At 38.2% G+C, this 22849-nt stretch overlaps 1 protein-coding gene across 6 annotated transcripts in view; it reads left to right on the forward strand.

Moving 5' to 3' along the window:
- The window catches only part of CPNE1 (copine 1), a 41485-nt gene that overhangs the window by 12040 nt on the left and 6596 nt on the right, over positions 1-22849 (forward strand). The gene's annotated exons all lie outside the window — the stretch shown is intronic.

Raw genomic sequence — 22849 nt, forward strand, 5'->3', positions numbered from 1 at the left:
TTGTTTGCTTAACTGTGACTCATTTGTAAATGAGCAGAACTATGTTTGTTTTTAATATAAAATTCCATACTCAAGTTTAAGCTATAACTTTCCATTTTTATTTCTAATGTCACACAACTGTGTGGAGTAAGATATTTGCCACAACAATAAAACAAGGAGTCCTCTACTTACCAGAATTTAAATTTTGATTTGATTACCAAGTTTTAGTTTTAAAATGTTTATGGATGGCATCAAAAACAAGAAACAACTTTTAATAATCAGCGTTTAAGATGATTGGTTTGAAATACGGTCCATGGTGAACTACTTGTTCAGGCAATATCCATCTGTCCCAATTTATGTGAAATTTTGTCCTGCTACAAGCTAAGAGGGGTCCATTAATAAGCCATTATACCTTGTAGGTTTTTAAAACCGAGGTTGAGGTATTAGCTTTGTTAGCAGTAGTATTACTGAATAAAAGATCCATCAGGTTGATGATACACATTTAATCCTATCCCTGGGAGGCATTTTGGTATAGTAGTTGATCAGAAAAGCCATTTAGAAAAATTCTTCATGCAGACTGCAAGTGCAACTGCCAGAAAGGAGACTCCAGGCTCCTTACATACTCTGACATTCAGGACACTAAAGGAGGTTATTTTATCAATTAGGGCTCTGATGGATAAATGACCTTGTCTTGAAAGACATTAACCTCTTGTTCACTGCCACAAAAGGCACTACTTCTGGTTACTTTCTTAGTTACAATGCAAGTATACAAATGAGTACTTGGTAAGTTATGAAAAACACATGTTTTTTGTATGACCCTCTAGTCTTGGTTTGAAACATCTCCAACTTTTTTTTTTTTTTTTTACAAATTGGTGTACTTACAAAAGGCAACTTTTTAAAAGAAATAGTTCCTATTTTAAAAAAATACAGTGCCTTTTTGGTTGCAAGTCAGTGTGACACTGAAGTGTAGTGGTGACAGTCCCATTTGTGGTTCATTTCTACATTAGAGGATTGATAGTACAGGATTGCTTAGAAAAGAATTGTTTGGACTTTTAAAGGAGCTGGCTTTGTTGTGAATGTTGATAATTCACAAATACAAATTTGCTTTGACAGATCACTAGATGTTTCCATAATTTAAAAAACAGTATGATGTTTGTGGTGTTCAATTTAAGTTTCCTGTTAAGTAATCATTTCTCATTCCAAAGAGTACCAAAAACTTTAGCGCTATTTGGGAGTCTTTATTTCAACTAGATTTTTTTTTTTGTCTCTGAAAAGCTATTTGAGAAAGAATGGCTTGTTTAAAAAAAAAAGAGAAAGATCGTCTTTTTTTTCCAGTTTATTTTGGTTCTATGCTCATACATATTAAATATTTCATATTTTATTGCAGCTATTTTGTTACTTGTACAATTTAGATACATATTTAAAAGGAAAACGTAATTTTGTTCATCGAAATGAAATAAAATAGTGGTTTGTGTAGAATTTGGAGAGAACTATGTTCATATTTGGTTGAATCACAACAGTGTTTTTTTGTTGTGAAATGTAATTAAATGCAATGGTCCTTGGAACTTGATCTTTGTATCAGACTCATTAATATAGTGCTAAATGCTAAGCAGTTTATCTTGTTTTGAGTGTTGGAAGTTTCTGTTTTTTAAAAAATGATTGAAAATATATTCTGTGAAACTTTTCACACCCCTCTTCAAATTTCCTCCTAGGTTTGGGTTGGGAAAGAATTTGTTATTTTCTCATTTCCTTTGTATGGTCTGAAGGATTTGTAAAGCGTTGCTTAAAGTTGTGTGCATCTGTAAACGCTATTTTGATATTTTCAATTTTCTGTGAAAATTTCATTGTCTGACATCGGTGACTCTTGCATTCCTGGACAAGAATCTTTTCCATTAGGTTTATTTTTCTCTCCCTTATGTGAGTTTTTATTGATGTTCATTTTTCTTTTGGTTTAAAAAGATGAGAAGTCGACAAAATGTATTTTATAAATAAGCAAGTTTGTGAACTTTTTAACTTCAGTGAAACGCAAGCTGAATTTAGAGGTCTGTTCTGTGCTTAAAGTTTGGATGTATAATCATTGGTACTTTTGTTTTTCTTTATTGCAACACAGTGTTGAGTGAAATACGGTTGCTTGCTCTGTACTCCCAAGTTGTTGAGGCACTGACAAAAAAATTCCATTAGAAAACTTTAAATTCAGAATTTTAAAGAGGAATATTCAATGTAATATCCAGCATAGTTAAGGTTGTCCCTAACCCACTAGATGAAAACCTACTTCTGTATGGAAGTGAGTAAATTTAAATGATAGTATATTGGGTAGAAATAACCAGCTTGGGTAAAAATTAACATTGCATGAAAGTATTATAAACTCCCTTTTAAAGGATTCTGTCATTGTATATAGGAGAAGGCCTAGTGTATAAAAACAAGTTTCCAAAAACTTGAAACCCCACTTACCAACGTTAAAGGAAATTTGACAGATGAGTATATATATATACCTAATCAAATCTTGGAATTATTTCTGGCAGTAATCATGTAAAATTATTTCCCATCTCTGCAAAATTGCCACACTTAACCGTTTTATTGGCGATTCAGTAAAACTTAAACACAATAAATTGGCACATTGCCAGTATAGGGACAACATTCAGCAGATTATAAAAATGAAGTCTACTACTGTTCAATAAACGTCACAAAATAAAGCAGGCTGATGTTTTTAATGTCTTAAACATAAAGGGTACTGACCTCTTAAGTTACTACTTCCTTTGGAGAAGTTAAGTCAATGTCTTAGACCATTGTCAGGAGTTTATTTTTAACTTCTAAAAACATTTTGTGCCTTTGGAGTGATTGGTGATCTTGGTGGTAATAATTGTTGGTCATATCCTTGTATGCTAACGCTGAAGTGTGGAAAGAAGAGGATACCTGGAAAAGCAGGGAGGAAACTTGATTCTAGGTCAAATCCCATGGTGTTTACCTTTTTGGAATTTTATTTTGTGTGTAGTTAGCAAGCTCTTTTAAGTGGATTCAGAAAGAACTGAAAACCAGGTGTTCCGTTAATGGAAGGAATTTTAAACAATGTTGTGAATATGTACTAATGTTGGATATGGCACAAAATCTATGTCAATTGCACACACCTCTTAACACTTAGTTTTTCTTCTGTGTTTTTGGTATTTGAGTGCATTTGATGAGGAGAGGAATCAACATTGCTGCTTTCTGACACTTTATGCTCTGATTCTGTTTTTTAACATTTGTACTGAAAAAATTAGCAAATGAAAAGTTTTATTGGACTTTCACCTCCCACTTTTTTAAAAATAAATTTGGATGGGCATTGGAGAGAAACTAGTGGACTGTTGATAAGCACGATCCTTAGAAATATTTATCATTTTTATCTCTGTCTTTAAAAAAGGTCAGCCTGTGTTTGAGTGTGAATACCCAGTTTTATCTTCTAGGTATTATTTTCCAAGTTTTAACTTAAGTCCTAGCAAAAAAATCACTGAAGTAAAATCAGCTACTTAAAGAAACCCAGAATAGCCTTACAACCTGAAAGGTATAAACTGATTATATGTCTCCTTTTCATGCTTGAAAATACATTGTTTTCTGCCCTAGTAGCCCACACCAAGAAATGGTCCATCAATTGTGTGCATCAACAACATTCTGTAATCCAACACAAAAATAGAATTTGCTTTTATGAGATAAAATAGGATCCCTCCTTAGATACCCTTTAATATTATTTTGTTTCATTCTAATCTTTTTAGAATAAAATCTGATAGATCATATTGACTTGTAAAATGCTTTTAAAAGAATGTATTCTAGACTGGCAAAAATTCTCCAATTGTATAGTGATATTTTCAGAGAAACTCCTCCTGGTCAGCAGCATAAGCAAATTCATCTCATATTGGTGCCTGTACAGGTAAAATATTAGTTCTTTACTGTGCTGCTCCTGAGTTTATTCTTGGCACTTACAGTTACTTTGTGTCAGAGACTCTCACATGCATCCTTTCTGGATTGACAAAGCTAGCAATGAGCAACACAGATAGTGTTAACTTTTTTACATATTGCTCTACTGAAGAGCCCAGATGAGCCTAAAATGACCTAATTTGTAGGCATGGCAGCTCCAGGGAGAGAGCACCCTAAAAGTCTAGGGGCAGAGAATCATGTTGAGGAAATTCCTTTTTTTAAAATCATTTTTTGAGGGAAGATCTTGCAGATGTAGCAATTTATAATTCAATCAGATCAAGCATGCTTATACAATTGTAACTACCATCGGTTTCAATACATTTTCATTTTTAACTCCTTTATATCAGCTCCCCTTTTTTCCCTTCCTCCCCCCATCCTACCCTCCTGGAGGAAATTACAATTAAGAAAAAATATTTCCAGCCCCAAAGACCTGCCCAGTGAAAATGTGGGATGCATAGAGCATAGGCTCCCAAATGTATTCGGTCTATCACACACTCCCATCCCCCCTTCAGAAAAAAAATTACTTGGGGCCCTGCTGGCAATGGAAAACATTTTAAATTTAGGATAATGTGTAGGTATCATCTTACACAGCCCCTTGGATTGTTACAGTACCTCCCAATTTTTGGAAAACCGTGGCATAGAGGCACATAGCAGCAGTAGAGAAGCAGCATGTTTTGGCATCCCAGCTCTTTCAAAACTAGTGTTTGAATTTGGTAATGTTAGTTTAATGCCATTTTTTTCTAATCTGATGAGTGGTTATAAGGGATGTTTGGGTAAATGGAGCAGTGATTACCAACAAGAGAACAGCCTCCAATATGAGTAAAATCAAAGCTGTTGAATGAGCTTAACTGATCTCGAGTGAGCAATGCTATATTCAAGGGGCTTGTGCCTTAGTGCTTCATTTAAATGCTGTTCTCTTGTATCCTTGCTCATAAAGTAGATATGCTGGTAATCAAGACTTTTTTTTTCAAAACAGTTTTATTGGCACTTAGCCACATATCACAATTCAATAGTTCAATCATATCAAGAATTGTTCGGTCATTACCATAATAAATTGCAGAACATTCCCCCCATGATTAAATCACCTTTATTTCTATTTTTAAATCACCTTTTAAAATGAGTTGCATAATCACCTTCTAGTGCTTACTCCCCCTCTCACCTTCATTGTTTACTCCCAACCTCCCCTGCCACCCAGATCCTTGCATCAGTTCTCTGCATCCACTCCTAGGTTGAACTTTTGTTACACTGAACACCCCACCCCCTCACTACCGGCTGGTCTTAGCCTCTTAATTGACTGGGGAGTGGATAGTTCACTCACAGCTCTCAGTAGCTGTGCTACATATCAAATATCAAATGTAACAGGCATACTGTGTCATCACAGGTCTCCTGTCTTCCCTCATGTAGTGGGAAAGGCCTAAATCATTTAAGGCATCTTAAAATTCTGCTGTTGATGAAATGGCGCTGCTGATTTCCTTTTGTCCCCTTGGGGGAAGTGAGTTAATACCCTCTGTGCTCATATATTGATTTGCAATAAAAATCACTTATTTACTATTGTATTGTGGCCTGTTGGTCTAGTAGCGTTCCTGTGTTATAAATCTGGCTAAAGTAGAAAGATTAATCCTGCTGATAGACAGAAATGTGTGCCATCAAAACTATTATTCTGTCTCATTCTGAACATAGGGCAGGGTATGTCCCCCATACAATTTCCAAAGCTGTTACCTTTATGGAAGCTGACGTCCACATGTTTCCTTGGAGCAGCTGGTGGATTTGAATGCTGACCTTTCAGTTCCCAGCCAAGTGCTTAACCACTGCTCCACCAGGGCTTACTAAAATAAACACTGCGGATTACCTTTGCTACTTTGACCATTGAACTAACCAGGTGGGTTTCAAAGGCTGCATAATTCTCTTGGAAACATCTGTTGGTATTAAGTTTACATGGGTCTATCACCCCCTGGAAGCTCATGTTGAGCCTATTTGGACCTGCAGACTGAGTTGCCAGACAGCTGATTAAACAGGGCATCAGATCAGTGACGGTTCTAATGATACCTGGCCTAGCAGGGTAAAGGAACCTTTTCATCTCTTTAGTAATCTTTTAACTGCCAAATGCCACATCTAAACAAGTACTTAAATTAGACATAAACTACAGAGTTCAGTGAGTCACCCCAAATTTAGCCACATGTATGTGTAGTAATAGCTACCTGATTTTTTTTTCCAGTTGGCTAGATTTGTTATGGTTTCAATTTGTGTATGACCTGTCTACCCTTTAATTCTTATTTTATGTGCTAGTCCAGCTCTTTTTAAAAGCTTTCTCTGGTAGAAATGTTCTAATTTATTCTAATGTAATTAATAGCACATGTATTGTTATATTTAAATGGCCACATTTGGCTAGTGGCTGTTGTATTGGACAGCACAGCTCTTGACTCCCAGAATAATATCAGATCTTAAGAAATCTCCATATTAAAACACTTCAATAGAAATATGAACTACATGTAAATTAGAATGTCCTGGTAGCCACATTTAAAAAGGAAAAAGAAACAGGTGAAATTAACTTTTAATATATTTTTAACCCAGTATATTTAGGCTTAATATTTCAACATAACTTTAAGATTATTTGAGGTCTTAATACAGAGTTTTCAAAACCCTGGGTGGACTTCTCAGTAAAGCACATCTCCATTTATATTTGTATAGATCAAGTGCTCATTAGCTACATCTGTCTGGAAGCTACCCTTTTTGGACAAAACATTTAAAACACAGTTGTTTTTTTCGCTGTTCCTTTTTCTATGGTCTTTTCTGCTCATCTTCACTTTTGACTATAAAATTTAGTTCTAAATTGAACTCCTGAGTTTTCTCGAAAACTTGCCTGAGTCACCTTTTTTATGATCCACGCTGGAGGTTAGATAGGTGTCAGTTGTATCTTGGAAAATCAATTCTTAACCAAAACACTGGAATTCCCCCAACTCCGAACACAGTGGCAAGTATGCATTCCCATTTTTGACTGTTGTGTAGTTGCCTTCCTGATGGAATAATTTTTATTTCATAGTCTCAGTTCTCCCGAATGTACAAATTCTGAAGAGTAGTAACCAATCGTAAAATCTTAAATTATGTTACAGCATTATGAACACTAAATAAGTAGTTTTTGTATCCAATAATTTTGGTCTATTTTGTTCATTCAGTTCCTCAAGCATAGATTTATATGACACTGTGGATGCTTAGGAAGATGGGTGGTCTAAGACTTATTAAAGTATAGACTTGGACGTCTTGAATCATTTGTGTGTGAAAATAGAAGTTTGAGTACGTGTGCAAATACAATCTTCACTTTCCATTACTAACATTAACGATTCATTGGGGGCAGAAATTTATGTAGATTGGACTAAGAACGTGTTCTCGAAGATTTTTATTTCATGTTTTCTCAAGGCAAAATCCTTGTTTTTTTCATGATTGCTATTCAAAATGTGCCCCTTTGATGAGTTCCAAAAATACATAGAGTCCAGCAATTGCTCCGTGTGGTAGATGCAGAGTTGTCTCTGTGGAAGGGAGGTATAATAGACATGGAGAGGGCACATGAAGCTCCTTTTTGCTTTGTGTGACCAAGGTGGACTTCGTGTGTACTGGTGCAAGGTGAGATGTTGCGAAGGTGGGTGGATAAAGAATTCACATTCTCAGGGAGTTGGGTCACGGTTCTATCATTCAGTTACAGACATCCAGGACAAGTCATTTCCCTTCTCTTAATGTTTTCTACAAAACTACATTAACTTTCAAACTTCTGTGGTTCTTTGACCTCAGCCATTCTGTTTCTTTCTAGAAATTTTAAGTGAATTTGGGTCTTCCAGGAGTAATGCATGGCCAAGCACACATTTGTGGCTGGCTGGTTTACTGGTGACATTGCTTCCTGCTACTGCCTAAGTCAACTTGTTGGAAGTTCATTTGCCAAAAGGTTGATTATTTTTAGTGGCAATAATATGACGAGAATTTGGGAGAAGTTCAGTTTAGCGAGAAGTGTAATGTAAAAATTCGTTCATTGAGTGTAACTGAAGAAATCTTTTCCATACATATTATATATGCTGAAGTATTGTAAACTATAAAGACAGCTTCAACTTAATTTTGCTGTAATATAATTGGTGGTAATCATGACAGCAGACCCCTTTGTATCATTAATCAGTCATATCTCATAGTCCCTAAGCTATTCTAAGTCTCAGAAAACAATAAAGAAATTATAGAAATGATTTTGGTGAGCTGGTTTTTCCTTTATTCTAAAAGAGTTTGTGAATTGGTTCCCCATCCTCCCATTAAAGTCTAGGGTTGGTACCCTGAAGCCATACATGGCCATGCCAGCAATTCTTAGAATTTCACTTCTCAGTCTTTTAATGAATATAACTATTACTGATATAATAAACTACTGTCCTAATGAAAAAGGTAAAGGTAGACCAGGAGTTGAAATCCAAATTTTGGTCTGGGCCTCTCTGTCTCCTGTGCATTGCCTCAAGTGTGGTAATTATGTCATCCTGAAGCTTTAGAATTTGACCAGGAGAGAATCTTCATTAATGCCTTTGAGGGCTGTTCTGACTTTCCAGTTACTCCCTCTGAAACAAACTGGAGACTTCTTTCTAGCAATCTCATGAGCCAACAAAAGGATCTAAGGGTGCACATAACGTTTATGCTAGCACCAAAAGGACCATTTCCTTAAACATGCTGGCACTAGTGCCAGTAAGGACCAGGTTGGGACCTCTTCCTTATTTGGTCTCTAATCCCTGCAAGAGTTCTGTTAAGTGGTCATAGTATGTCCACTTTACAGATGGAAAAATTGGGGCCAAGAGAAAGCAACTTTTCCAAGGTCTCATTACTGCTAAGGAGTGCTGAAGGTGATTTAATCATAGGCTGCCTGCTTCACTTCAGAAGCAGAGCTTTCCATTTGGTCCCTTTCTGTCTTGAGGGGTCCATGCAGGAGGCTACTGGCAGTATCTTTCTTTAATATGTCCTAAACCTGCTGGGAAAGGGGAACCAGCTCAGCTCTATCTTTATAGTTTACCAATCTATCCCCCCCCCCAGTGTACTCTGGAGGTTACTATACTGATAGAGTATGATTTGTTGATAGGACAATTTTTTTAAGTATATTCAGTTTGCGGAGTAGAGAAAAACATTTTCCTCCCATTTCAGTACAGTCCTTATCTGTTTGAAGACTTTATTAAATTTGCTTCCTTCCCCATATCTGATGCTCCTCATGCTATGTTCTCTCTGAAGAATTAGGCACAGATTCACATTGGGGGGATGTCAGGATTGGATCAGTGGTTTCCAAACTTTTCATCTCCCAGTATAGCAGAATTTGAAGCGTGTGGCTGCCATTTTAACTTTTTACCACTTTTCACTTTTCGTATTTACAAGCACATTGTAGATCTTGCCAGATATGTGGTAGTCAGATTTAGCATATGGATCTAAACCAAATAGATTATAGTTTTAATTTATGGGTGCATCTTTAGTAACCTTTAGTCCTAGGTATGATTAAGGATAATGTGTTTTATAGTCAGAATTTGCACACTGTATTTGTGATCTGTGGAGATGGCATTATAAATTCATAGCACAGCAAGATAAACTGTTTCCATATCCATCTGGGAAGTAGAGGAAGAGTGGTGGGGTGCAAGCATAGTTTGTCTTCTCAATCATATGGTTTTTTTCAATAGTGATCTCTTCATTCAAAACATTGCAGATTACCTGATTTGCTTTCAATGCTTGATTATCTGAGCTGTCCCTATGTCAAGGCACACAATAGAAGTGTGAGCATGGCTTTGGTTTGTTTAAGCAGTGCCTCTTGGCTGAAGGATCTCTGCAATTCTGTGTTGTTCATTACCAAAAGTGATCAAGGGAGCATGGGAATGAATACTTTTACTGGTTAGGCTGTTGTGTGTTGGAGAAGTTAGTGTAACTCCATAGGTTCGAAAACACCGTTGCAATTCCTGAACCTGAAAGACTGGTGAGTGAATATAAGCTCACCTGGTATTCAATTGGTTCTAACAGGACTCAGGAGAAAAATAAATGTCCTTTCTATGAAGAGCCCATTAGAACCTCTCAAGGTAGTGGACAAGTCCTATTAGAGAGTGGGCTTCCATGTTGATCGTTGTCTGCTGATAAAAACTGGCTTGGAGAGAAGAGGGATGTCGATTTAAAAAATAAAAAGTTTACTATTTGTCTAATTTCTGTGATTAAAAACTCTTCTCATGGTCCTCTGCTTGAATTTAATACTTCACAATTGGGTTTTGCAACCTATACACCTCTGCAGCAGTATATCATACCATTGCCAACCTCCTCAAGTGTTTTGAGTTTTCAAGAATTGTGCTGTATGATACAGGAGATGCCGAAGCAGCATGTGCTTTAAAGAAGTTTTTCAGCTCATTGGTAGGCAAGAAGCTGGAAACATTTGATTATGTGGTAAGGCTTATATAACAAAAGTTCCAGACTCTGTGCCAAGCATCTTACATGCATTATTTGAGTCTACAGAAATAGTATCTCCACACATGAACCTGAGGCTTAATGAGAATACCCAAGTTATATAGATAGGGCATCATTCAAGTAGAGTATAGTTAATATACCATTGTAGCTAGCAAGGAGTAAGGCCAGTATTTGGACCCTAGACACCTCCTTCCAGAACCCATATTCTCATTACATTAGATTGCTCCTGAAGAACATGTAATGGGGGTGGGAGGTTTGAGGGGAACTCCTAGGAGACAAGAATATACATAGCCCCCTGGCTTGCTTATGACCAAATGCACTTTTTTTTTCCCAAATGCACTTCTTACAACTCAACTGCTATGAGTCAATTCTGACTCGTGAGGTTTGTGTGTGACATCTTGCTACACACAATTTGCAGCATGTAACTTACTAATGTCTAAGATAAGACATTCCGCCTCCATAAAGATTTACAGCCTTGAAAACCCTATGGGGCAGTTCACCTCAGACCTCCAGGGTCACTGTTGCTGAGTCACCATTGACATGTCAGTGAATTTTGTTTTAGATGCCAAATGTGATGAGAGAATAATGTGCACAGAGGCCTCTTAGGGAAAATTTTTTTTTATTAAAATTTCTGAGACATCTAGTAACTTATTTAAATGTGCTCTACGATTCCAGTCCTATGAAAGAAGTTGAAAAATTCAGGAGCTTGAAGGGTCCTGAAGAGATTAGATGAAAAGGGTGTACCTGAGTAGTTCACAGAGGTAAGGTACATGCTTGGCTGCTACTGAAAGGATGGAAGTTTGAGTCCACACAGGTGCCTAGTGATATACTTTTTAAAGATCAGCCCTGGAAATCCAGTGAGCACAGGTCTATGACGCCATAGGATCACTGTGAGTCAAAAGCAACTCTAGTAGCTGAGTGGAGATGAAAAACCGATGACACTGGCTTAGAGTTCACTGGACAATGACAAATCACGAGTTCAAGTCACAGATTTCCAATACGTCTGCTTAGAGCTAGATTTTAAAGGAGTTAAACAAGATTTGGTGCGAATTAATTGTCCCATGGATTGGATAAGGAGTCTTGATTGCGTAGTGGTTTCCTGTTGCACTGTGATCCACAAGGTCAGCAGTTTAAAACCATCGGCCTGTTCCACAGGAGAGATGGAACTTTCTACCCCCATAAAGAGTGACAGTCTTAAACTCCCTGTTGTATAGGGTCACTATGATTTGGCATCAACTCAATGGGCAGTTATGGATTGGCTAATGTGTTATAATCATAAAGTTCAGGCTGGATTCAATAGAGGACATGGTATAAGGCACCTCATTGCTGATGTCAGATAGATCTTGGTTCAAAGCAAAGGATACCAGAAAGATATTTACTTGTTTTATTGACTATGCCAAGGCATTTGATTGTGTGTATCATAACTAATTATGACAAGAATGTGCTCATTCTGAACTTGAGTGCAAACAAAACAAGGGAATATTGACTGCATAGTTTAAAATCAAGAAAGAGGAGGGAGGGGAAAATGAGCTGATACCAAGAGCTCAAGTAGAAAGCAAATGTTTTGAGAATGAGGAGGGAAACAAATCTACAAAAGTTGCTTGATACAATGGATGTATGTATGGATTATGATAAAGAGTTGTACGAGCCCCAAATAAAATGATTTTTAAAAAATCAAGAAGGGTGTGAGTCAGGGTTGTATCCTCTCACCATACTTACTTGGATCTATGTGCTAAGCAAATAACCCGAGAATCTGGATTATAAGAAGAATGTAGCATCAGGATTGGAGGAAGGTTTATTAACAACCTTTGATATTCAGATGACACAACCTTGCTTGATGTAAATCAGGCACTTGAGGCACTTGCTGATGAAGATCAAGGACCACAGCTTTCTGTGTAGATTACAAGAGAATCCAAATGCTCACAATTGGACCAATAGGTAACTTGATAAATGGAGGAAACAATTTGAAGTCAAGGTTTCATTTTGCTTGGATATACAAGCAATGCTCATCCGAAGCAACAGTTTCTTGCAGTAGGTAAATCTGTTGCACAAGACCTGTTCAGAGTTTTGAAATGCAAGCATGATAGGTGCCCCTTAACATTTGAAAATTGGACATTGAATAAAGAAGACTGAAAGAGAATGTTCATTTGAATTGTGCTTGTGGAAACTATTGAAAGTGACAAATATATCTTGGAAGTAGTACGGTCAGACTGTTTCTTAGAGGCCAGGATAGGGAAACTTTGTCTTACATAATTTGGACATGTCAGAAGAGACCAGGAGAAGGGCATCCTGCTTGATAAAGTAGAGGAGTAGTGTCAGGAAGGCTCGAGATGGATTGACACTGGCTGCATAGAAACAATTGCGAGGATGGCAGGACTAGGTAGTGTTTTCATTCTTTTGTGCATAAGGTCACTATGGATCAGAAGTGACTCAGTGGCACTTAATGATATGTTTCATATGATAGAAAACAGCAGATGATAAAGATTTGTTTTTAAAGTTAATATTCTAATGAGAAAAGGAAGTAGATGTGTATGAAACAAACTGATGTGGTTGCACAAGATGCTCTGAACAATCAAGTAGAACCCAGTACTATGTAGTGGCATTAGTGATAGGCTGTCCCTTGATACTGAAGCGTACACATGCCCAAGACAGTGTGCATTTAAAAAATTCAAAAAGGATGGAATTACCAGCTTTAGGGAAAGTGATGTGATAATCAACGAACAGAGGTCAGTCCACCACCCAAAACCAAAATGTAGCATTGGAAGGAGCCCTGGTGGCATAGTAGGTGGCCACAAGGTTAGCAGTTCAAATCCACCAGCAAACCCACGGGAGAAAGATGAGGTTTTCCATTCCCATAAAGAGTTAGACTTGGAAATATATGGGCCCCATCTATAAGGTCACTATAAGTTAGAAACAAATGCCGTTGAGTTTGGGTTTTTTGAGCATATGAGATCATTCCTGGCCGACTTGAGTGTTTGGGTCAACATAGAAGTATTCTAGGAGATCTGTGAGAAGTCAAGTGAGGAAGAGGCTGTAGCTCTGGTAGTTGCCTATCACTACCACAGATAATTGCTAATGCTCTTACAACAATCCATACACCAAATGTATCAATCATTTTACATATGTTGCCAACATTTTAAAAAGCATTTTGTAAACTACATTCTATTTGAGCCCTTGATATCAACTCCTCTTTTTACCCTCGTGACCCCTTGATAAGTTATAAATTATTTTCATATCTTACACCAACCATTGTTCTTTCTTCCCCTGCGGTTTCTTAACTCCCTCTTCTCCCCACCTTCCTCCTACCCTTCTGGTATCGCTACTCCCATTTCTGTTCCCAAGGGGTTTACCTGACCTGGATTCCATGTTCCCTAAGCTTTTATCTACCTGTGTACATGCTCCGGCCTAACCTGTAGTGAAAGGCAGGATTGGAGTCATGATAGTGGGGGGTGAGGAAGCCTCAAGGAACCAGAGGAATAGTGTGTGTTTCACTGGTGCTTTACTTCATGCTGGTTGACTCATGCCATCCTTGTGACCCTTCTGTGAGGGGATGTCCCATTGTCTACAGATGGGTTTAGGTTCTCTGCTCTGTCCCCCTCTTTTCTCAACTCTATTTGGGGGTCTCTGATGCCTGTTACCTGATCCTGTCAGCACCTCGTGATATCACAGGCTAGTGTGCTTCTTCCATGTGAGCTTCTCTGCTAGATGGCTGCTTATTTAACTTTAAGACCCCAGACGGTGTATCTTCTGATGGTTGGGCACCATCAGTTTTCTTCACATTTGCCTTTGCACCCATGTTGTCTTCAGCAATCATGCCGGGAGAGTGAGCATCACAGAGTACCAGGTTGTTAGAACAAAGTGTTCTTGCATTGAGGGAGGGCTTGCGTCCATGTCCTCAATGTATTACCATATAAATATATTGTCAATACCTTTTTTAATACCTCTATTTTTATGAATTAATATATTTACATGAGTGCACACCTGTGTTTGTGCCTCTATCCATAGCTTTGCTTCCTTTATATCTCCTCTATTTCCTTTTACCTTCCTCCTTTCCCACCATCATATTTGCCCTTCTACTGCCTCTTATTAATCGCTCTCAGCTAGATTGCTGTTGCTCCAACACCCCCAGGATCTCTGTGTACCACTAATCATTTTATTTTTAATGCAAAAACATTGCAAACATTAGTATACTTCACCCCTAAATATTTACATGCTTTCACTTATGTTCAGTACCTGTGAGTTTTTTGTATATACATGCAATACAGTATATATACCTTTATTCTACCATTAAATGAAACTGACATGCACGCACTCCTGTGACTCACATTCCTATCTAGTTGTAGAACTTTTCCAGCCACTACTGTTGTGACCTTTTTCACCATTTGTTATTGTTGCCTAATATAGAGCTTAATAAATGGTGTCTTTGTAGTATATCCCTCAGGTTCATCCGTGGTGCAGATAGCAATGGATTGTTTCTTTTTGTTGCTGAGTTGTTTTCTATATTATTTATTCACTCATATTGATTGGCACATGGGCTACTTCAAGTTTTTTTGCTACTGTGAATAAAGTACAAACACTCTTGTACAAATCTTTTTATGGGCGTAATGTTTTCATTTCTTTTGGGTTAAAACTTGAGAGTAGAATTGCTCTTAAGCTACGTACATGTTTAGTTTTCTAATCAGCTGCCAGACCTTTTCCAAAGTAGCTTATATTTTATCCTTTCACCACCAAAGTACGAGAGTTCCGTGTCTTCACTAACATTCCATGTTGCTGTTTTTGTTTTGTTTTAATGTTAGCTATTGTGGTGGGTGTGTCTAATAGTATCTAACTTTGAATCTAATTTGCATTTCCCTGATGACTGAAGATGTTAATAACCACTTCATATGCTTTTTGCTGATCCATTGCTTTTTTTTTCATTGCTTTTTTTATATAACATGTCTGATAAATCTTTTGCCCATATTTTAATTGGACTTGTTTGATACTGAGTTGCATAAGTCCAGCATTTAAATTTTAAAACTCAATTTTGCAATGTACAAGTACAGAATATTTACCAATGAGCATTAGTTTAAATGAAAAATTCATGAACATTTGAATTTAGAAAACACCTATTCACTCTGTAGCAAATGGTTATGAGTAACAATTATGTGCTAAGGACTAGTCTTGGGTAGGTAGAGGTAATACCCAGACCTAGTCCCAAAGAGCCCATAGTTTATGGGGGTAGATAGAAGTACAGTAGTTTAAGCACGTAGTCACTAGATTTACCAAGTACTTGTTGTAGGGCAGGTACTGGTAATACAGAGTTGGACAAACCAGACATAGTTTTTCTGTAATAGTTTTTTGAGAGTTTGTTTATAGCAAACTGAAATGGCACGAGATTGATACTGTGGTTTTGAAAAGCCAACCTGAGGCATAATGAGCAATGGTAAGGGTGTCTCAATTATCAATTAGGCAATTCTTTTTTAAATCATTTTATGGGCTTGTACAACTCATCACAATTCATACATGCATCCATTGTGTCAAGTACATTTTTACACTTGTTGCCATCATCATTCTCAAAACATTTGCTTTCTACTTGAGCCTTTTATATCGGCTCATTTTTCCTCTTTCCGCTGCCCCCTCCCTCATGGACCCTTGATAATTTCTTAATTATTATTTTGTCGTATCTTATACTGTTCGACGTCTCCCTTCACCCATTTCTCTGCTGTCCGACCCCCAGGGAGGAGGTTATATGTGTCCTGGATTCCCTATATTTCTGGTTCCTTTCTGTACCAGTGTACATCCTCTGATCTAACCAGATTTGTAAGATAGAACTGGGATCATGATAATGGGGGGGGTAGCGTTTAAGAACTATAGGAAAGTTGTATGTTTCATCATTGCTACCCTGCACCCTGACTGGTTCATCTCTTCCCTGCAACCCTTCTATAAGGGAGTGTCCAGTTGCCTACAGTGGGCTTTGGGTTTCCACTCTGCACTTATCCTCATTTACAATGATATGATTTTTTGTTTTTTGATCCCTGATCCCTTGGACACCTTGTGGTCAATTAGGCAATTCTTACGAGTGACTTTGTAGACTGTGTTACGAATTTTGGATTTTATTTCAAGTGTTTTGGGAAACTATTAACAAGAATTTTAAGTGGAGAAATTACACAATCTAATTTACTATGGTCGATAGTTGGAGAATTAATTAACATTGATGTGTGTGGTTGCAGAGACTGATGAGAAACCATTGTCCTCTAAACTGGTGGTAAATTTCTAAAGTAACAATGTCATAGAATCCTGGATGAGAAAGCATTTGATAGGCATAAAACAGGAGGGCTTTGAAGGTTGAACCAAGAATGTGGGGCTACTATATTGCACAAATTACTGAGTTCTATGTATATGCGCCCTCTGGGATTCTGTAATGGAGTGGGGAAAGTAGATATTCCTTGTAAGCTGACATCAAGGATGGCATTCCTATGGAGAAGGTGAGAGACAATGAAGTAAGGTAGAGAAGGTTGGGCTGAAGATAGACACTTAGTAGCAGTCTTTAGAATAAATAATCAGGACTCAGCCTGGATTGGGAGAAAAAAGCAAGTGAAGCCCACAAAATAATAGTATAAAATGTATAAGTACATAAAATTATCTTTTTCACTACACTCAGCTAAATTTTTGTGCAGGGGTTTTCTTTGACTTATCCGTATTTTATATAAATAATCCATTATATAACAATCAGTTATATAATGGCAATCAGCCCTATTCTTATTATTTTTACTTATGTGTGTATGTATAACTTTGCTTTACGTTTTAGCTGTTTCTCAGCATTTTATTGTTTTGACGTGCCATAAGTTTACTTGTAAATAAATAAACCAAACCTGTTGCCGTGAAATCAACACTGATTCATGATAACCACATGTAATGGAGTTTCATAGAGTTTTCTTAGGCTGTAGTCTTTATGGCAGTGAGTTTGTTCAGGAATGTTTATGGAAGTAGATCGCCAGGCCTTTGCTATGTTGGTGCCTCTGGGTGGTTTGGAACTTTGAGACAAAGCTAAAGTGTGGTATGCCTTGGGCATCACTGAGGGGGTGGGACACCATTGAGCAGTTTCTATTAATCATTCCTCAAACGTGATAGACATCAATGCAAATAAAATGAAGGCCAAAAGAGCAGTCTGAAACCCAATTTGGTACCTACATTTTTGTGAGAGAATGTTGAAAGTGAAGTTCCCATATTTCATAACATCGTGTAACAATACCAGAAATGGTTGTTCACAAAGAGGAGGATGGAAGAGGCAGTTGGAGGCATAGGAAACTAAAAGTCCAGCAAGTTCTTTCCCTTTTAAAAGCCTATAACACGTAGTTTGATATGTCCCGTGGATTTGCCTACACCTGATAAAAGATGGTTAGAATCTGAAAGTGGATCGAGTACAAATCAAGTTGATTAAATCCATGTATGACTAGACTAAAAGTTGCCAGAAAATGTCAAAATGACGAGGGAGAAAGGTGGTGGTGATAAGTTTATTGACAAGAATTTTACCTGACAACACTGAACCTAGTGAACTGGATGGTGTGGAAAAACAATTCTGCCTCATGTTTTGAGGACAGAAATAATAAAGCTGATTTTGAAGTATTCCCAGAATAGCGAAAGACCTTTCCTGTCAAACAACTGTTCAGTCAACAAAACTTGATTAAAGAAGAAACTGGGAAATAGTTGTGTTAGGGAAGTGACTAACTTGTGGCTCGTCTATTATCCTCCTCAAAGGTCTGTATATTGTGTATGCTGTCCTCTCTTTCTGGTCAGATCATCCACCCACATTGGGCAGGAAAGTGGATCCAACCAGTGGATAGCACCTGAAATTCATTGGTATTCACAAAGAAGCTAAAAGTGCTTCATACAGGAGAAAGAAATGGGAAAGAGCTGAAAATGAGTTATTGACGTGAAAGTTGATCACAGATTAAGAAGGAAAAACAGAAATGGCCTATTTTGACAATCCTGCGTAATTCTTTGCAACTCATACTCTGACTTTGCGAGGACATAGGGAATCACTAAACAGCGACTGCAATGTGGGCAATTTCCATGACTTGGTGCAACCACTGACCATCTTTGACCTTTTCATGACGGGGCATCTCTCTGGGAAGTCATCCTGGATCCACATCTTACTTTGCCCGCCATGGGTCCAGAATGAATGCATCCACTGTTTACCACAGTTTAGTGAGAAGCACTTTTAAAGCCAAGTACAACCTCCATTGCAAACTCAAATTTAACTCAAGTAACTCTTAGGCACACTGAGATTAAGAAATAGGCGTAAGGAAGTTTATTTTAAGAGGAAAACAGTTCATGTAAGAGTCTATCCTTGGTTTTATCCAGATAAACCAGAATGGCACTGAGAGTTTGGTTGAAGACATCTGGAGCAGCTCAAGCAAAAAACCCAAATTCACTGCAATAGAGTTGATTCCAACTCAGTGACCCTATAGGACGGTAGAACTGGCCCTGTGAGTTTCCAAGACTATTTACAGGAAGTAGAAAGCCTCATTTTCTCCTGCAGAACAGCTGGTGGTCTTTAACTGTTGTGTTTATGGTAGTAGCCCAACGTGTAACCCACTACACCACCAGGGAACTAGAGGAAGGACAGATGGGAGCTTTAAGATGTCATGGTGTTATGATAACACTTCCATGAATGCTGAATACATAAGTGGTGTTCATTGAAGAATCGGAGAAAAACAACTTGATAGTATTTGCGAATTGCAGCATTCTTACAAGTTAGTGGTGGACATGCAGCCAAAAAGGATAGTCGTTTTGGGCACCATCAAAGTTATATATTATTCTCTTCATTCAACACAGTGCTTGGAAAATTTGAAAAATGTTATACCTGTGGTGCGTATACGTTGTTTTGAAATCAGATGCACTGAAAGGATAGAAACATTGCATCCCACCAACAAGTGCCTTGAGAGAAGTTCCAAGTTCTCAAGGACATGAAAATAAGTAACGCAAGCTGTGCCCCAAGATAGGGCTCAAAATGCATACTGTTGCATTGAGTTGTAATTTTCTGGCTTTTTTATGATTTTGGAACAAAGTACTCAGTTCACATTGACTATCTTTTTAGAGACTTTCGGGTTGTAGCATCAACGTCCATGATGCTGCTCTGAATTTAAAAGTCCTTTGAGATCATTTTGATGATGAAAGAGATGTGTTGTTGGCTAGTTGGTCTAAAGACGACTCAGTTTCTGTCAAGCATGGAATGCTGACATTTAAAGATGTCAGAAATGAAAGGAATGAATGACAGGTGAAAACTCAGGAAACAAGGTTAACAGTTAAAGGGGAGATGGAAATACATTAAGGAAACTCTTGACTGTCTTCACAGAAAAATAGACAAAGTTTGCTAGCTTGCCTGACACTGATGGTGACAGTAAAATTTAAAGCAAGGTAAAAATGTGGATGAATTCTACAGCTGTGTTGCTGATAGCAGCTATATGAAGAAATTTTAGACTGTAGACTTGCTATCAAGTTAGATGAACATGAAGACAGTCAAGCCCTAAGGAGCTTCTTGAACGTGTCCTTCGGTGTGGAAGTGTGAGTGTGTTCAGGTGATGCCATCACTGCAAGGTAAAGTAATTTAGTTTACTTGAGAGCTTCCATGGATCAAAGAGATGGTGTGGTCTTGCTCAGGTGAGTGTAGAAAAAAACCTTTTAAAAGTACTTTGAGTACATCCTAGGCCAGTTGTTAACAGTGAAACTAAGAGAGGGTACCATTCATTGTCATTTTCGTGCAGTGCTGTAATGTGCTAAAAGATTCAGGAGCTTACCTTGTATCTTTGAGTTAATACTATGATTGTTAGGTTTCACTGCGTCATAGCAACCCTTTGTACAAAAAAAACAACTAGCCCTGCACCATCCACACAAACGTTGGTATTTGTGCCAATTGTTGTAACCAGTGTGTTGGTACATCTCGTTGAAGGGCTTCTGCTCTTTCAGTGACCATGATTTCCTTCTCGAGGAACTCCCTCCTGAAAGTGTGAAATGAAGTTTCACCATTGTCACATCTTACTGACATTATTGTAAACTTATGAAAAAATGGGTGTCGGACGTTAGGATGAGGGCACATTTTCAGTGATTGCGATTGCCACAGGACGCATTTTTCCATAGTTGTGCCTTTGGTTAGGAGCCAAGTGCAAAACATTTGCACCGCCAAAGGACCTTTAGTCTTAGTTGATGGACTTTTGAGTTATATCTAGCTTTCCACTTATCAACCATAGTGAAATGGCGGTTCTTTTTCATTTATTTTACTGTGCACATATTGCCTTAAGGAACATGGAGTTCAAACTGACTTGGGTGAAGATGTGCTCCCACTCTCTTGGGAGTAGGTATTCTCTGGATCTGTTCCTCCAAGAGGGTGATCAGAGGTCAGAAATCTGCAGACCACATACTAGGGGCAAGATGGTTTTTAGCTAGAATTGTTTACTGCTTCCAGCTGTCAGATGGGTCTCCACAGCGGGGTGGAATAGGCTTTCCTGTATGATTCTAGACTGGGGAAGAAATAGGACTATTGGGTAGAAGTAGAAATTAACATTTGGTTCAGTTGGGGGAAGACTATAGAACTGAACTTTCTGCTCTGGATTGTAAGAGTGATAAGCAGTACATGAAGCAATTTGAACTCTGAAGAATCATTCTAACGAGTCTATAGCAGCTTTCCAAATGGGGCCAGCAGCATTAAGATTGGAATAATACTTAACCCTGGGAGAAAGATGAGGCTTCTCCTACCTCTGCAGAGTTACAGTCTCGGAAACTCACAGGGGCAGTTCTATCCTGTCCTGTAAGACTGATACAAGTCAGAACTGACTTGATGGCAGTGGTTTTTTTGTTTGTTTTTGTGGGCTGGGTGAAGAAGAAAGGGAAGATGACACTGGAGGTATCTTGAGGTATAAACTAACTGCCACCAATTCAATTCTGACTCATAGCCACCTTTTAGGTCTATTTACTGCCCCCTTTGGGTTTCTAGGGCTGGAAAGTTTTATGGGACTAGAAAACCTCCGCTTTTCCCCGCGAAGTGGCATACCAGAGTAGCAGTCCAATTCAATCCGCTACCTCAGCAGGGCCATGAGGTTGAGTACTAGGAAATGTGGAAAACCGAGTCAAGCTCAATGAACAACCTGATCTTGTCTTCCTGGTGCAAGTATCCTGTAGGTTTATGGATTAGAAATTGCAGAGATACTGAGAGGCTTGAGGATGATTGCTTCGGTGGCTGTAAGAGGGAAAAACTAACAGGGAAGTCATTGTGTTGATCCATGCAAGAGCAGATAAGATAGATAAATTAGAGAAGTTCAGTATTGATGGATAATGGGAGGCAAGAAGCCAGTCTGTTTGGAACTGGATTGCAAATAGTGTTTAAATTTCATTTAGCATGTATTTACTCTCTAGGTGCTTCCATAAAGCAATACAGGAAAGACATATTAAATAATAAATGCTAAAGAGAAGAGGTATTTAGGAAATGAATACCATGTCACATGTTCATGGTAAAAGAATTATAATAGAGATATGAAGGAGAGAGGAGCAAGCCATTTGGATAAGCTTCTTAATACTGCGACCCTTTCTCACAGTTCCTTGTGTGGTGCCCCCCCCCCAACCATAAAATTATTTTCATTGCTACTTAACTGTAATTTTGCTACTGTTAGGAATTGGGCGACCCTGTGAAAGGGTCTTTTGACCCCCCCCAAAGGGGTCACGACCCCACAGGTTGAGAACTGATCTAGAGGAAGAACATTCCAGTTTCAGCAGACTTGTTAGGTTCTGTTGAGAGCCTGCTCCAAATCCCAGTGACCATGTATTATCACAGATATACTGCCTGCACCACTGTGGCAGATATCAACTAAGGGTCTTCCTCTCCCAATAACCCTGTGCTTTACCAAGCAGGAAGACCTTTTCCAGGACTAATCTCTTCTGATAAATCTGAAGCCCAAAGGGTGTACTCCTCTTTACGCGTTCTTATACTTCTTCCAAGACAAGTTTGTTCTGGCAGTCCATGCTATATTATTCTTCCTCCAACACTACAATTCCAATGAACCAATTCTTCATTCTTCCTTATGCCTTGTCTACCTCTCACTTGTATATGAAATGATTGAGAATACCTTGGCTTGCATCAAGCTTCTTGGTCTAAAAGTGACATCTTTGCTCTTTAACATTTTTAGAGGTCTTTTGTAGATTTCCCCAGTGCAAAAAATCCTTTGATTTCTGGACAACAGCTTCCTCCCTTGATCATTGATTGTGTATTCAAGTAAAATGAAATCCTTGACAAATTCAGTCTTTTTATTATGTTGTCTTCTGTTGGTACGGTTGTGGAGATTTTTGTTTTATGTTGTAAGATACACTGAAGACGGCAGTATTTGAGTTTTAGTAGCTAGTGCTTCAGGTCCTCACTTTCAGCAAGCCAGGTTGTGTCATTTGCATAAGGCAGGAGGTTAATGAACTTTCCTCCTGTCTTGGTTCTGTGTCTGTCAGTTGGCTATCTGTG

The sequence above is a fragment of the Tenrec ecaudatus genome, chromosome 12 (assembly GCF_050624435.1).
Source record: "Tenrec ecaudatus isolate mTenEca1 chromosome 12, mTenEca1.hap1, whole genome shotgun sequence".
In the NCBI taxonomy this organism is placed as follows: Eukaryota; Metazoa; Chordata; class Mammalia; order Afrosoricida; family Tenrecidae; genus Tenrec; species Tenrec ecaudatus.